We start from the raw sequence: 13,239 nt of genomic DNA, 5'->3' as shown, positions 1-13,239 counted from the left end.
AAGATATATACATTTAAAAAGAACATTATATCAACAAATTAAACAACAAACAGAACTCTCAGAACTAAACAGGTGTCATGTGCCCTCACCAGGAACCAATTCCAAATCAAATTTCACATTGCAATTCCTAATCTAAACATTTAAGGATATGATAACACAAAACTTGGAAAAGGTAATGTCATCTAGACAATCAGAGGCATTTTGTATGCTCCCTCTTTCCTCTCCCTCTTCACATTGCTGCCATGAGGGGAATGCTCACCATGGTACCTGGCTAGCTGTGTTGTGAGGAAGGAAGAAGACAATATAGTTTGTAAGATCTTATGGTTTATAAGATCAAGAGTGTAATGGTTCTAAAGGAAATATTGTTAGTGAAAAAAGCACATTTTCATGTTACATGTATTTTTTTCATTCTTTAATCACTTTACATCCTAATCCCAATCTCCTCCCATTCCCACCCTCTTCTTATTCTCAGAAGAGGGGGAGCCCCCAAAGGGTACCAACCCACTGTGGCATGTCAAGTCTTAGCAGGACTAAATGTATCCTCTCTCATGGAGGCCTGACAAGGCATCTCAGGTAAGGAAAAGGGGTCCAGAGGCAGGCAACAGTGTCAGAGACAGCCCCTACTCCCATTTTTAGGGGACCCACATGGTGACCAAGCTGGACATCTGCTACATATGTATAGGCAGTCTATGTCCAGCTCATATATGCTCTTTGGTTGGTGGTTTAGCCACCCATGGGCCCAGGTAGTTTACTCTGTAGGTATTCTTGTGGTATCCTTGACTCCTCCAGCTCACTCTATCCTTCCTTCCACTCTACCACAAGGCTTCCCCAGCTTTGTTGATTGCGTGGCTGTGGGTCTCTGTATCGGCTGATGGATGAAGCCTCTCAGAAGACAGTTACGCTAGGCTCCTGTCTGCACGCGTAGCAGAGTATCATTAGTCGTGACAGGGGTTGTCTTTCTCCCATGGGGTGAGTCTCAGTTTGGGCCAGCCATTAGTTTGCCATTCCCTCAGACCTAAATGGTACATATATATCACACACTTCCTGTAAGTTCCAGGGAACTTAGGTAAAGAGTGATGGAAAGACTGTAACAGCCAGAGATGGAGCCTGACATCCAGAAAATAGTGTTTTCCTGACACAACAAGATAATTACTCAGACTAATTCACAATGGTTGTGATGATATACATGAGACTTAGACAAAGTCAAGTCAGACAAAATCCCAGCATGATGAGGGGAAGGTAGGCATGGGATTCTACCTCGAGCTGAGGAGCTACAGACATTTAACAGCTTCTGCAAGAGGGAACAGGAACTTACCTTAGTGGTGTGACCCTTGGCACAACAGAATGCCAGACAATGCATATATTCTATAGGTAAAGTACATCATTGTGAGTCATTTTAATAGCATGCCAGTTTAGCAGACTAATAGTATTAGGCTCGCTCTTGAGACCTGTACCTTTAAATCACATGTTCTTGGCCCTATCAACTGCGGCAGGAACAGATTCTGTCTAATGAAGAACTATGAGCAAAAATAAGGGTATTATTGAAGCAAACAAACAAATAAATAAGGTAGCTCGTACAGGGGGTTGGGCTGTAGAGGTGGCTTAGAAGTTAAGAGCACTGGTTACCTGCAGAAGACCCAGGTTCAGTTCCTAGCACTCACACGGCAGCTCAGTAACTTTGGAACATGGATTTTGTAACTCCCATTTTAGGGGGCCTCTGGCCTCTGCAGATACCAAGCAAATGGTACACTTAGACACATGGAGGAAAATCTTCATGCACATAAAAATATTTAAAACCACAAATGAATGAATAAATATATAAAACCAAGTTCATAGGAAGCCTGGATGAGAACTGTACTTTGTGATTACCATAAAATCAATTTCAACAACATTCAAAACTAATTAATAGTGCCTCAACTCAGGTTAGTAGGAGCCACAGTAAGGGGCCATGATGGGATTTCTGTGTGCTGGTCATGTGTTCTGTGATCTGAGTCTGCATTCCATGGATGGGTTCAGTCTGAATTTCTGAGTTTTAAATTAAGCATGCAGGTCTTATGGACTTTGTGCAAATTCCTGTTTCCTCTCTCTCTCTTTCTCTCTCTCTCTCTCTCTCTCTCTCTCTCTCTCTCTCTCTCCCTTGGTTTTTTTAAGATGAGGTTTCTCTGTAGCCTTGGCTGTCCCGGACTCACTTTGTAGACCAGGCTGGCCTTGAACTCAGCAATTCGCCTGCCTCTGCTTCTCTGAGGGCTGGGATTAAAGGGACGTGCCAACACACCTGGCCATCTCTTCAATTTTTAGTAGTTTAAATAACTTTTTATCTTCTCATGTTAAAATTAAGTCCACTGCTGGCAGTTCAGTGTCCAAGTGGGTTACATAGCAATGGGAAGAGGGACTGCCTCTGACATAATCTGATTGGCCTGCTCTTTGATCACCTCCCTCTGAGGGGGGAGCAGCCTTACCAGGCCACAGTAGAGGACAATGCAGCCACTTTTGATGAGAACTGATAGATCAGAAAGGAGAGGAGAACCTCCCCTATCAGTGGACTTGGGGAGTGGCATGCATGCAGAAAGGGGAGGGAGGGTGGGATTGGGAGGGGAGGAGGGAAGGGCTTATGGGGGAATACAAAATGAATAAAGTGTAATTAACAAAAAATTTAAAAAAAAAGAAAAAAAATTAAGTCCACTGACACCCAGCACAATGAACAAAGTCATCTGTGATTGCTAAACAGCTAATATACAGTAAGTGCTTAATCCTGCATTACCTTATCAAGAGATGCTCAGAAGAATATTTCTGTTTTTCTGCCAACTTTTGTCCTTGACCTCCTTTTGTCACTGCCTCTCTCAGCCTCCACAAGTATGTGTCCATTTCCTAGCTCATTCTTACTTCCCTTACATTGTCTCTGTGATGAATTATGCCCGTGTTGGCCGCTCTGGCTTCCCAAGAGCTCGAAATCTTATATACTTGTGAAGAAAAAAAAATATCCTCTTCATTTTTGTCTTTGAGTTCTTTTCCTTTCCCCTTTAGTTATCTTTGCATCTGTACTTCCAAAGTGTTTGCAATGTTTTGTTTTTTTTTTTTTTGGGGGGGGGTGCTTTTTTTTTTTCCTTAAGAAAACTGCTAATGAAATCATGGCTCTGTAACAGTTAAGCACCTAGGAAAGCTTTCATGAGAAACTGTGGCCACTGAAGAAAAAAAGAAATAGGGATCTCCTATCACATGCAGCCTACTAAAGAGAGACTCAGCTGCATGTTTGTTTAACCTAGTTCACCTCCAATACCATGTGATTTTTGGCTGCCACCTGAATGACCTTCTCTCTCTCTCTCTCTCTCTCTCTCTCTCTCTCTCTCTCTCTCTCTGTGTGTGTGTGTCTGTGTCTGTGTCTGTGTCTGTGTTGAAAAAAAGAGAGGGGTTCAAGGATCCACTGCCCAAACTCTCAGAAGCTATTATATAAGGTCAACGTTATTAGCCCGATTTTATAGATGAGGTTAAAAGTGCTCTCATAGGTTACAGGTGAGAAAGAGAGGGCTGAACTTCCAATTGACATGCTCTGAGACCCACAGTTTTATACTTACAAGTGGCACAAGTACACAAAAAGCATCATTTACTGCTCTGTAGAAGGAAAGCTAGGGAATGGTGAATGGTTCCTTGGCCACAGCTTAACCTTCTCCTGAATACTTCTTGCTAAAAGGACACTGTGTGCATTCAGGTTCTATTTCTGTTCATAAGCAATTTCTCTGCCTATGTGTTTAAATACCATCTATCTATGGCTGTCTATCATCTGTCTATATACCTGGTTTATGATATAAATTCCTATTTTTCCTCTTATATTTCAATTACTTTTAAATTACATAGGATTCACCACAAAAGCCACAGGAAATTCTTTCTAGATATAAACTTAAGGGATAAATAAGGACAATTAGTATCTCTGATCCACTTAAAGCTCTTACTATAGTGACTACGAGGAGGAGAACAGGAAAATAGGAAAGTCACACATCTCCCCTTTATTTAGAGCCCTCATTTTCCAAAGACCTCCATTGCCCTTTCACCCTCACTTCTAAGTCATAGAGGAGACCATGGATATGGGGAATAAGTTACATAATGCTAATACATGGGCTGCATACTTTAGTTACATATTTCATTTAGTTACATGTCTGTTCTTAAGATGCACTAGAAAAGGTAATCCTGTATTTTGTGAATTTAACAAGATCATGAACACTGTTCTTGCAGTTTTTTGAATCTGCTATGGCAGTATGTATTTTAATGTCCAAGTCTGCTCACTTACCTTCCAAATGTCTTCATTGTATTCAAGGTAACAGTAACATAAAAGCATGCAAAAATCTTGGGATTTTATCACATATATCTTCATAAAATAAAGGATGTATGTGCCTCTGTATGTATATTTAAGTGAACTTACTTAAATATGATTTTTCAGTGACTACCGCATATGAATCACTGGAAAGCATAAACCTATATGATACAGGGGTCAAAGTGAACCATTTTATATCTATAATAATAATAATAGTAATAAAACAAATAATGCATTTACAATTTACATTCTATATTTTATGTTAACAGACTTGTACTATTAGTATACTAGTATGAGAACATTCTGAAAGAAACATAACAATAACATGATAATACAGTTTTTAAATATAAATGATCACATGTGAATGGCTAAGTTATTTAAATTATAAATTAGAGGGTTTATTTTACACCAAATATACCATTTGTCCTTAGTTACCATATTGACAAAATAGTTTTTTAGCTTGTAGCTTTTTTGTAAAAGCTGGAATATTGTTAAGGCATGTACTTGGAGGAAACATTCTGAAGAATTTTACCTTGTGATTCACAAACAACAGTCAGAAGGTTTGCTTTGGGCTTACTCTAGGCCAGGCTAAGCTGTGCTAACTCTTCCGTCCTGTTTTCAGCTCTCATAAAACGACTTTTCCTCACTCGGGGAAGTCTTGCTTTTCACATGGAGCCTTTTCTATATATACCACCAGAGAAGTGATTAATTTTACCTGGGTACTCTTACACCTCTGAATTCTCCTAGTTTGCTCTTCCTCATTTGTGTAGAGGCATAAAACAGTCTACAAATTAGTGTCAAGAATTGGTTTCCTTTCAGTAGCACTCGTTTTGTAAGACTGCTGAACTGTTAGTATTATATGCAGAAAGCTACCAGAAATGGTGCAGCATTTATATTGTAAAATATTTGGCCTCTATGATATTAAAATCATTTCACAGTTTTGGTTTGTTTGGGGTTTTTTGTTGTTGTTGTTGTTTTGTTTTGTTTTGTTTTTGTGCAGCATTCATTAAAACTGCAGTCTCTGCCCTTGACTTTGTATGAAAATTCACTGGTCGTGTAAACTGAAACACAAATCTTCCTTACTGGATCTTCCTGCAGGTTGCTGCTGATAAAGGTAGTTGTCATTTTCATTAGCATAAAGAAGTCATGTTTCTTCTTGAAGTTAGGACCTTAATTTCTTCTAAGACATAAGAATGATGAACTGAAATCTTCATGGAATGTGCCTGGTCATGAAGCATCAGACAGGGGCTTACCTCTGACAGGTGTGAGCTGTGAGTCGTGATGCTGAGGTGGGTCTTTCAGCGGACTGGATTGGCCTGGAAACTCCCTAGAATACCTCGGTACACACAGTGGGAAGAGTCACACTCCAACTTCAATGAGAAGCAAAACAGAGGCTACAAGGAGAAGGAAGCACACTGTCAGGCATCATGACAGACATGATGCTGTGGAAAGATGTCATAACAAATGTTCCAAATGCTGTGATGAGGGCAGGGCTTCAAACCCTGATTCGGAAGATGCAGCTGGTAACAGCTTCTGGCATATTGTTGTCATTGTAGAGGATGCTCCTATCCTGACCATTTGGGAGCCCCTTTATTTCAGTGGATATATTATTATTATGCATTAAGGGGTTCCACATCTTTTGCAGTTCCTGTCACTGAGGAAGCATTCATTTCTCTGCCATTGCAGTCCAGATTGGCCTTACAAAGCAATAAGAAGCCACAAATGAGATGCCACTCATTTCTAGAGGAGCTCTAGACACTGAGCATCTGGTGGTTTTAATAGTCTCCACCTTCTTGTTCTTGGAACTGTCCTGAAACAGTTGCAGACATTTGCTTAACATACTGAAGAGTAAACTATCATCTGAAAAGAACTATGGCATGGTAGGTGATAGGGCCAGAAGCCCACTTACGAACAGAAAGACAGGAAATATTCCTAATCCATTGGTTACTTGCTCTTCCTTTGATAGCTTGGATATTTGACACAGAATAGTGGGAGGGCCAACAGTCTGACTTTGGGCAGTTATAATAAGGTGCTCATTGGTGGAGTACGTGAGAACGTAGAGAAAAGCATAAAAAGCCCAGGATTTAAAAAGTAGGGCAAATAAAAGTTTCTTATTCTCGGTTGCTCCTGCTGGTAAAATGTTTTAGTATAAATAATTCTTGGAACCAAAAGCTAATATAAGGGTGTTAGGAGCTAAGCTAAGAGGGGAGAGTTGACAGAACACTGGGCAGAGTCAGTAATTAAGGCAACAATGAAACTAAAGTAACATTCTCAACAATTTACCTGATAATGTGTTGATGGAGTCCTGCCCCCCCCCCAAATTCACCTGCCATTTTAGGAGTCTAGAGTGGAGTAGCTGGGGGTGGTGTAAGATTAGAAAACTCCTGAGTACTGATTAGACTACACTGTTCCCCCAAATGAGATCTCAATAGAAGCACTTGAGGTTGACATAAAGACCGTAGTCTAGAGAGGCCTCCTTGGAGGTACCTGGGATAAGGGCAGAGCTGAGCTGACAGCACAGGTGTAATTTTTGTCAACTTGACATAAACTGGAACCATTTTGGAAAAAGGAACTTGGGAAGATTCCTCCATCAGACTCATTTGCAAGAAGACTAACAGAGACAACCCAGTCCCATGGGGACTTTCAGAGACTGAGATGTCAGTCTAAGGAGCATGCACAATCTGGACCTAGGACTCCTTTGCACAGGTAGCTGGCAGGCAGCTTGGTCTTCATATGGGTCGCCTGGTGAGGACAGGGGGTGCTATTTCTAATATGGACTCTATTGCCTGCTTTTGGATAGCTTCCCCTGGCAGTGCTGCATTGCCTGGCCTCAAGAGATGAAAATAAGCTCAGTCCTGATGTGACTTGATGTGCTGGAGAAAGGGGCTCCACTTTTCTGGATGGAAAGGGGAGATGGGAAGAGGAAGGGTGGAAGGGGGTGACTGGGAGGAGAGGAAGGAGGAAGCACTCTTGGGATGTAAAGTAAATAAAAAAGAAAATAAAAAATAAATTTAAAATCATTTTAATTCAAATTTACTTGTGTTCTTTCATGTTCATTTTAACCACCTATGATTATACCCAAAAAGTCTAAATTAAAAATATATATCATAACATATAAGAGCAAATTTGCTCTTGGTAATATTTATTTTTGTAAATATTTTGCTGTGTCTTTGTGGGGTACAATGATACCATTCAGCATTTGCGTATATTGAGTACTGACTCAAGCAAAGTAGCTGGCATTTTTTATTTCCTTATAGGTGATTTGTGTTTGAGGACTTTAAATTCTTGCCTTCTAGTTTTTCATAAAATGTCTAATGGTTTCCTGTGAGTTGTCATTAGCCTGGCGTGTGTGATTCTCTTGTCTTGGCCTTGTAGCCGTTGTCCAACCTCCAATCCTTTCTGTATCTCCTTGCCCAGCTTCTGGTAATATCTATGTGATATACAGGTATACTTCCTTTTTTCCCCTTGTGAGTGTGAAGTAAAACATACTGTCATTCTCTCTCTTTTTCCATCTTTCTTTCCTTCCTTCCTTCCTTCCTTCCTTCCTTCCTTCCTTCCTTCCTTCCTTCCTTCCTTCTGTCTGGCTTACTTGCTAACAATTTTTTTACTTCTTCCAATTTTGCTACATTGTTGCAAATGAGCAGATTTCCTTCTTCTTCTGTCTGAACACCATTCAATTTGATAACCATGGCTTGTTTTCTTTATCCACTTACTAGTTAATGGACACATAGCTTGATCAATTTCATAGCTATTATGAAGAGTGCTTCAGTATTCAAAAAAGTGCAGCAATTTCTTAAATTTGACATTTTCTTTCTGATTGGATATATAACAGAAATGTGACAGCTGGATCACACTGTAATTCTAATACTATTGTCCTTTTTTTGAACTTCAGATCAAACTGACCAATGAGAACCAGAACATTTTTACAGATGAAGTTAGAAACAGAAAAGGAGATTGATTCCCCAAAATTGTATAGCAAAATAGAATAATATGAGCCACAAATTTATTTTGTGTGCTTTACTGTGTCTAAAATACTACCACTTGGATAATGTTATTTTCATATTTAAAAAAAAATGTACTCACTCTGAAAAAAGAGTAAATACTTTAAAGAGTAGAATAGTTTAATAAATACAGCTTATAGAAATCTTAGAAATCTTCCAAACTAAGCCCAAGAGGTTTCCAGAACAAATGGGATAAAGATGAAAAGTTTCTAGGGACAACAATAGCAAGACTGAAGGTAGTGGCCAGAATTTAGTTGCAGCGTAACTGATGAAGGACTATAATAATACTGTTGATAATGTCTGGATATTTGCATTATTGAAAGGGTTCATTGATTCTGGAATTGGGAAAAGGTATCCTAGGAACACTCTACAGAGAATCTAAGTAAGATGTTATTCCATTCTAATCGTAGCCATTACTATGACCTCTCCAACAATTCATGTACTGAAATTTAATCAGAATATGATATTAATAAGAGGTGAGATCTTAGGAAGGAACCTTAGGTCTCTGTCCCCATGAATGGCTTTATTAAAGTGCTTGAGGGAAACTGGTTGACTGTTTTTTCCCTCATATGGAAACACAAAAAGATACCACCGCTGTGGAATGAGCCTTCTCTAGACACCAGGTCTACCAGTATTTTGGATAATCCCAACCTCTAGAACTGTGAAAAATACATCTGTCTTTATAAATTACACAGGATGTAGTATTTAATATAGCAACCTTGGATGATTAAAAAAAAAATGAAAGTGACTTCTTTTTATTCCAGAAAATAATTTAAATATAACTACACATATTTTGTTACACTTTTTAAAATGTGTTTTGAAACAAATATGGAAGTAAGAAAATACATATATTAGCTAATTTAAGAAATAAGTTATCGGCCAAAAAGGCAAGTAATGAGATAGCTGCTATAAAAATCATGGGAGAGAAAAATGAAGAAAAATATTACTGGGGTCATAAAACTGAATTAGAAATGAGATTCCTAAAAGTTTCTTTCTATAAAGTCTTGCTACGGATGAATTGAAAATCTGTCTCTAGCTTTTAGCAATTGTGGGAAAATAGAATTCTCGTCAGTTCCACAATTTACAAGGAATATAAGATAAAATCATAACAGTTTTTAGGAGAAGTAAAATTATTGCTGTCACTAATATCCGAGAGAAACTTCTCCCTGTGGTCCTCATAAAATCAGCACCATGTAATATAGGCACGTATATCCTCAGAAACACCCTAAGAGTGAAGAGAGTGGCCACTTTCACAGAGCTGTTGGCATCATTCTCAGACAAAATGGTCAATACAATACCATCCAGGTATGAAGCTGATTTCATCTTGGGGTATGTGTTGCGTCTGGAATAATAGATAAATGTCATCTTTTAATCAATATTTTATAATATATTACTTTTGTCTGCAGATTCTTTGCTAGATCTTAAAAGAAGTTAGTTTTAAATTGTGGTATTTTGCAAACACTTGGAATATGTATTTTATCTATATACCGATAAAGAAACATGGCCTTATATATTGTAGCTTTTAGTTTATCTGGAAAAGAGTTTCCTATATGTTAAAAAATATAGATAATAAGGGTTCAGAGCAGAGCCTACACCTAGACAAAAGGACATTGTGTTTAAATATTAAACTACATACTGGTCCAAATGTCTCAGCAAGTCCATCTAATTCGTATACTATAGAAACTATGCAATACTGCTATGAAAATGTCATCTAGCTTCTGTGTGCAGGCACAACTGTCACATAAAGCAATCTTTAAAAACAACTTCAAGGGAAAAGAATTTTGGCTACTTTTGTAAAGGTTTGTTTAATCAAAATTCCAACAAAAATTTTTATTACAGGCTTTAGTTGTAGAGCAAAAATTAAAAGATGGCTTAATACAATATGATATTTATTAAATAATGAACTTATATCCCAAAAAGATAACCAATCTTTCATACACATATAAATATATATGTATGGAATGTTTGTATATGTATATATATATATTTAATGTACTATATGCATATATGTGAAAAACTAGGTCCTTCATATACATCATTTTTTATTGCTTCTCAGGCTAGAAACAAAACATTGACATGGGTTCATGGCTCCTAGACAAACCTATGCTCCCGTCCTCCCCTACTTAGCTATGTCATTACCATGAAGATTGAACTTCAAGGAAAGAACTTCAGTATATTCATGTTTGTCAAGGCTGCTGTCTATCACATTGAGTTTGACATGATTTTCTTCACTGAACCAGCTAATTACATGGAGTAAACAGATGATTGCCATCACAATATTGATGTGCAGAAATAAAATTGTTTGATTAAAAATAATTCATTCATTTAACAGAAAGGGAAAATATCTGACCCTAGGCCAACAATAGTATTATTACAATGACCCATCAAGTCAAGATGTGTAGGAATAGGAATGACTTGATTAGCTGCTTGCTGTGAGCTCACTGCCCTACGAGAACAGCCAGATTCCAGCCACCAGTGTGCCTGCTGGAAGCCCAAAGTCCTGTGGGCCATTCTGTAACAAGAGCTTCCATTTCTGTCACTTCACATATTCTGTCCCAAAGCTCTATTTGTCGTTTCATTCTCTTCTATGTCTCCCCTAGGAGCACCTTCATTTTAATATAAATAGAGCATTTCATCATGCGATGGCAAAGCATCATGGAAGGCGTGACTCTCAATATTCCTGGATACAATGTATAGCTATATTAAAAAAAAGTCTTTTTTTTTTAAAAGAAGAAAAATAACTAGTTCAGTAAAGGAGCATCAATAATATAAATCTGAGTATAATGTGATCCATATGTCTGTAACGGCAGAGGAGGAGGCTGAACGGAACATACTGTGTTTATGGCATTTGCCAGAACATAAGAACACAGCTATTTAGCAGAGCCTACTGCTCTTCTCAGTCTGAAATATCAGATCATCTCATTGCAGGCCTGGGTCAGGGGCCATTTTAAGAGCTCTCTCTAGCAATTGAAGAATACACTATCCCTTCCCTGAACTAAAAGCATTTAGATGGTATTGTGAAATATGACAAAAGATGTCATAATGTCATGACCTGTGAAACCTCAAAGGTGGATTGGGAGCTTCAGGAATATAGTGGTGTATTTCTTCATAGGTTTGGCCTTCATACAACTTTCTGGGAGTCTCACGGGCTATGCTGGTTAGTTTTGTCAACTTGATACAAATTAAGTCACCTGAGAAGAGGGAACTTCGGTTGAGAAATATTCCCCACTAGCTTGACCTGTGGGCGTGTCTGCGGGGAATTTGCTTGAATGATGATTGATATGGGAGGTCCCAACACATGAGGATGAAACCACCCCTGGAGTGGCAATCTGGTTGTATAAGACAGTTGGCTGAGCAAGCCCCAGGGAGAAAACCAGCAAGCAGTGTTTTTCCATTGATTCTCACATGAGCTCCTGCTTTGGCATCCATTGATGATGGACTGTAATCTGTGAACCAAACAAACCATTTCTTCTCTCAAGTTGCTTTAGGTCAGTGTTCGGCAAGAGAGAGGCAAACTAAGACACCTGTCTTCTCAACTTCTTCTAGTCTCTTGGTCAGCTCCCTTTCTCCTTTTCACTGCCTCTGTGTCTCCTTGTACCCTGATAATGACCAATACACAGCATCCAACATACCTTTAAATTAACCACAACAGAGATTTTCGGTATAGGAGGCTGAGTTGGGACAGGTACTCCTTGGCAGCTGAGGGCCTCTCTTTTGCTCTCTGTTCTTGTTGGGGTATGTGGTCCAGAGCTTCTTACTCCTTCCAGGCCATGTAGAACTTGAGATCCACTACCCTGTTTTGTAGCCGTATTCCTTGTCATACCAGGAAATGAGCTTCATGAACTTGTCATTGAGAGCAATGCCAGCCCCATCATCAAAGACAGAAGAATGGGAGTCACTGTTAAATTCACAGGAGACAACCTTGTTCTCAGTGTAGCCCAGGGTGCCCTTTAGTGGCCCCTAGGATGCCTCCTTCACCACCTTCTTCTTGTTGTCATCAGACTTGGCAGGTTTTTCCAGTCACCATGTCAGGTCTACAACAGACATGTTGGGGTAGGAACACAGAAGGCCATGCCAGTGATCTTCTTGTTTATCTCTGGGATGATCTTGCCCACAGCCTGGGCAGCACCAGTGGATGCAAGGATTATGTTCTGGGCAAACGCAAGGCCATCACGCTACAGCTTTCCAGAGGGGGCATTCACAGTCTTCCGGGTAGCAGTGATGGCATGGACTGTGGTCATGAGTCCTTCCACAATGTCAAAGTTGTCATGGATGACCTTGAACAAGGGGGCTAAGCAGTTGGTGGTAGCTGACAATCTTGAGTGAGTTGCCTGACTTCTCGTGGTTCATGCTCATCACAAACATTTAATTTCCCTAAGGATTATGTGATGTGACCTTTTTCAAGTAAAGAGTGTGGGAATCAAGGCTCAGCAGGCAGAGAAGAGGAAGTCCCACCAACAAGAGAGTCCTCCATTTTGCACCTAGCTCAGAGCGTTCCTGTTATGGCAGACTGTGACACAGCTGATGATATGGAGAGAGGGAAGGAAGAACACGTAAGGAAGTGTTTTTTCACTTCAGGCAGTAAAAAGAAAAATACTATTTGTTGTGTTTATCATCTTCGTGGAAGTTCATAAGTAGAATACAAAATCCTAAGAAGTCCCTTGCTACAGAAATACATTTATCTGTATTAAAATCAACATTTTTCCAATCCCAATTTGGTGTAGTACACAACTCCATTATCACATGAGAAAACTCTTTGAAACCAGGTCTTCCTACCTTCTCTTGCCCACATTTTCTCACCTGTGCTCCAGTAGTACAAGGTTGGGGTGCATGAAGTTACTGAAATTTGGGGACTCAAGGAATGACTCCAAAAGAGGAAACATTATATACTCATTAGTGACCCTGGCAGCATGGAGCAGAAGAGCTGAAACC

General features: G+C 39.3%; 1 pseudogene; it reads right to left on the bottom strand.

Annotated features, from left to right (window-relative positions):
- Positions 1 to 12,061: 12,061 nt before the first annotated feature.
- Positions 12,062 to 12,672, bottom strand: LOC132657047 (glyceraldehyde-3-phosphate dehydrogenase-like; annotated as a pseudogene).
- Positions 12,673 to 13,239: the final 567 nt, after the last annotated feature.

This window comes from Meriones unguiculatus, chromosome 10 (genome assembly GCF_030254825.1).
Source record: "Meriones unguiculatus strain TT.TT164.6M chromosome 10, Bangor_MerUng_6.1, whole genome shotgun sequence".
In the NCBI taxonomy this organism is placed as follows: domain Eukaryota; kingdom Metazoa; phylum Chordata; class Mammalia; order Rodentia; family Muridae; genus Meriones; species Meriones unguiculatus.
The sequence above is the reverse complement of the archived record's forward strand: the minus strand, read 5'-3'. Positions and strand labels throughout refer to the sequence as shown.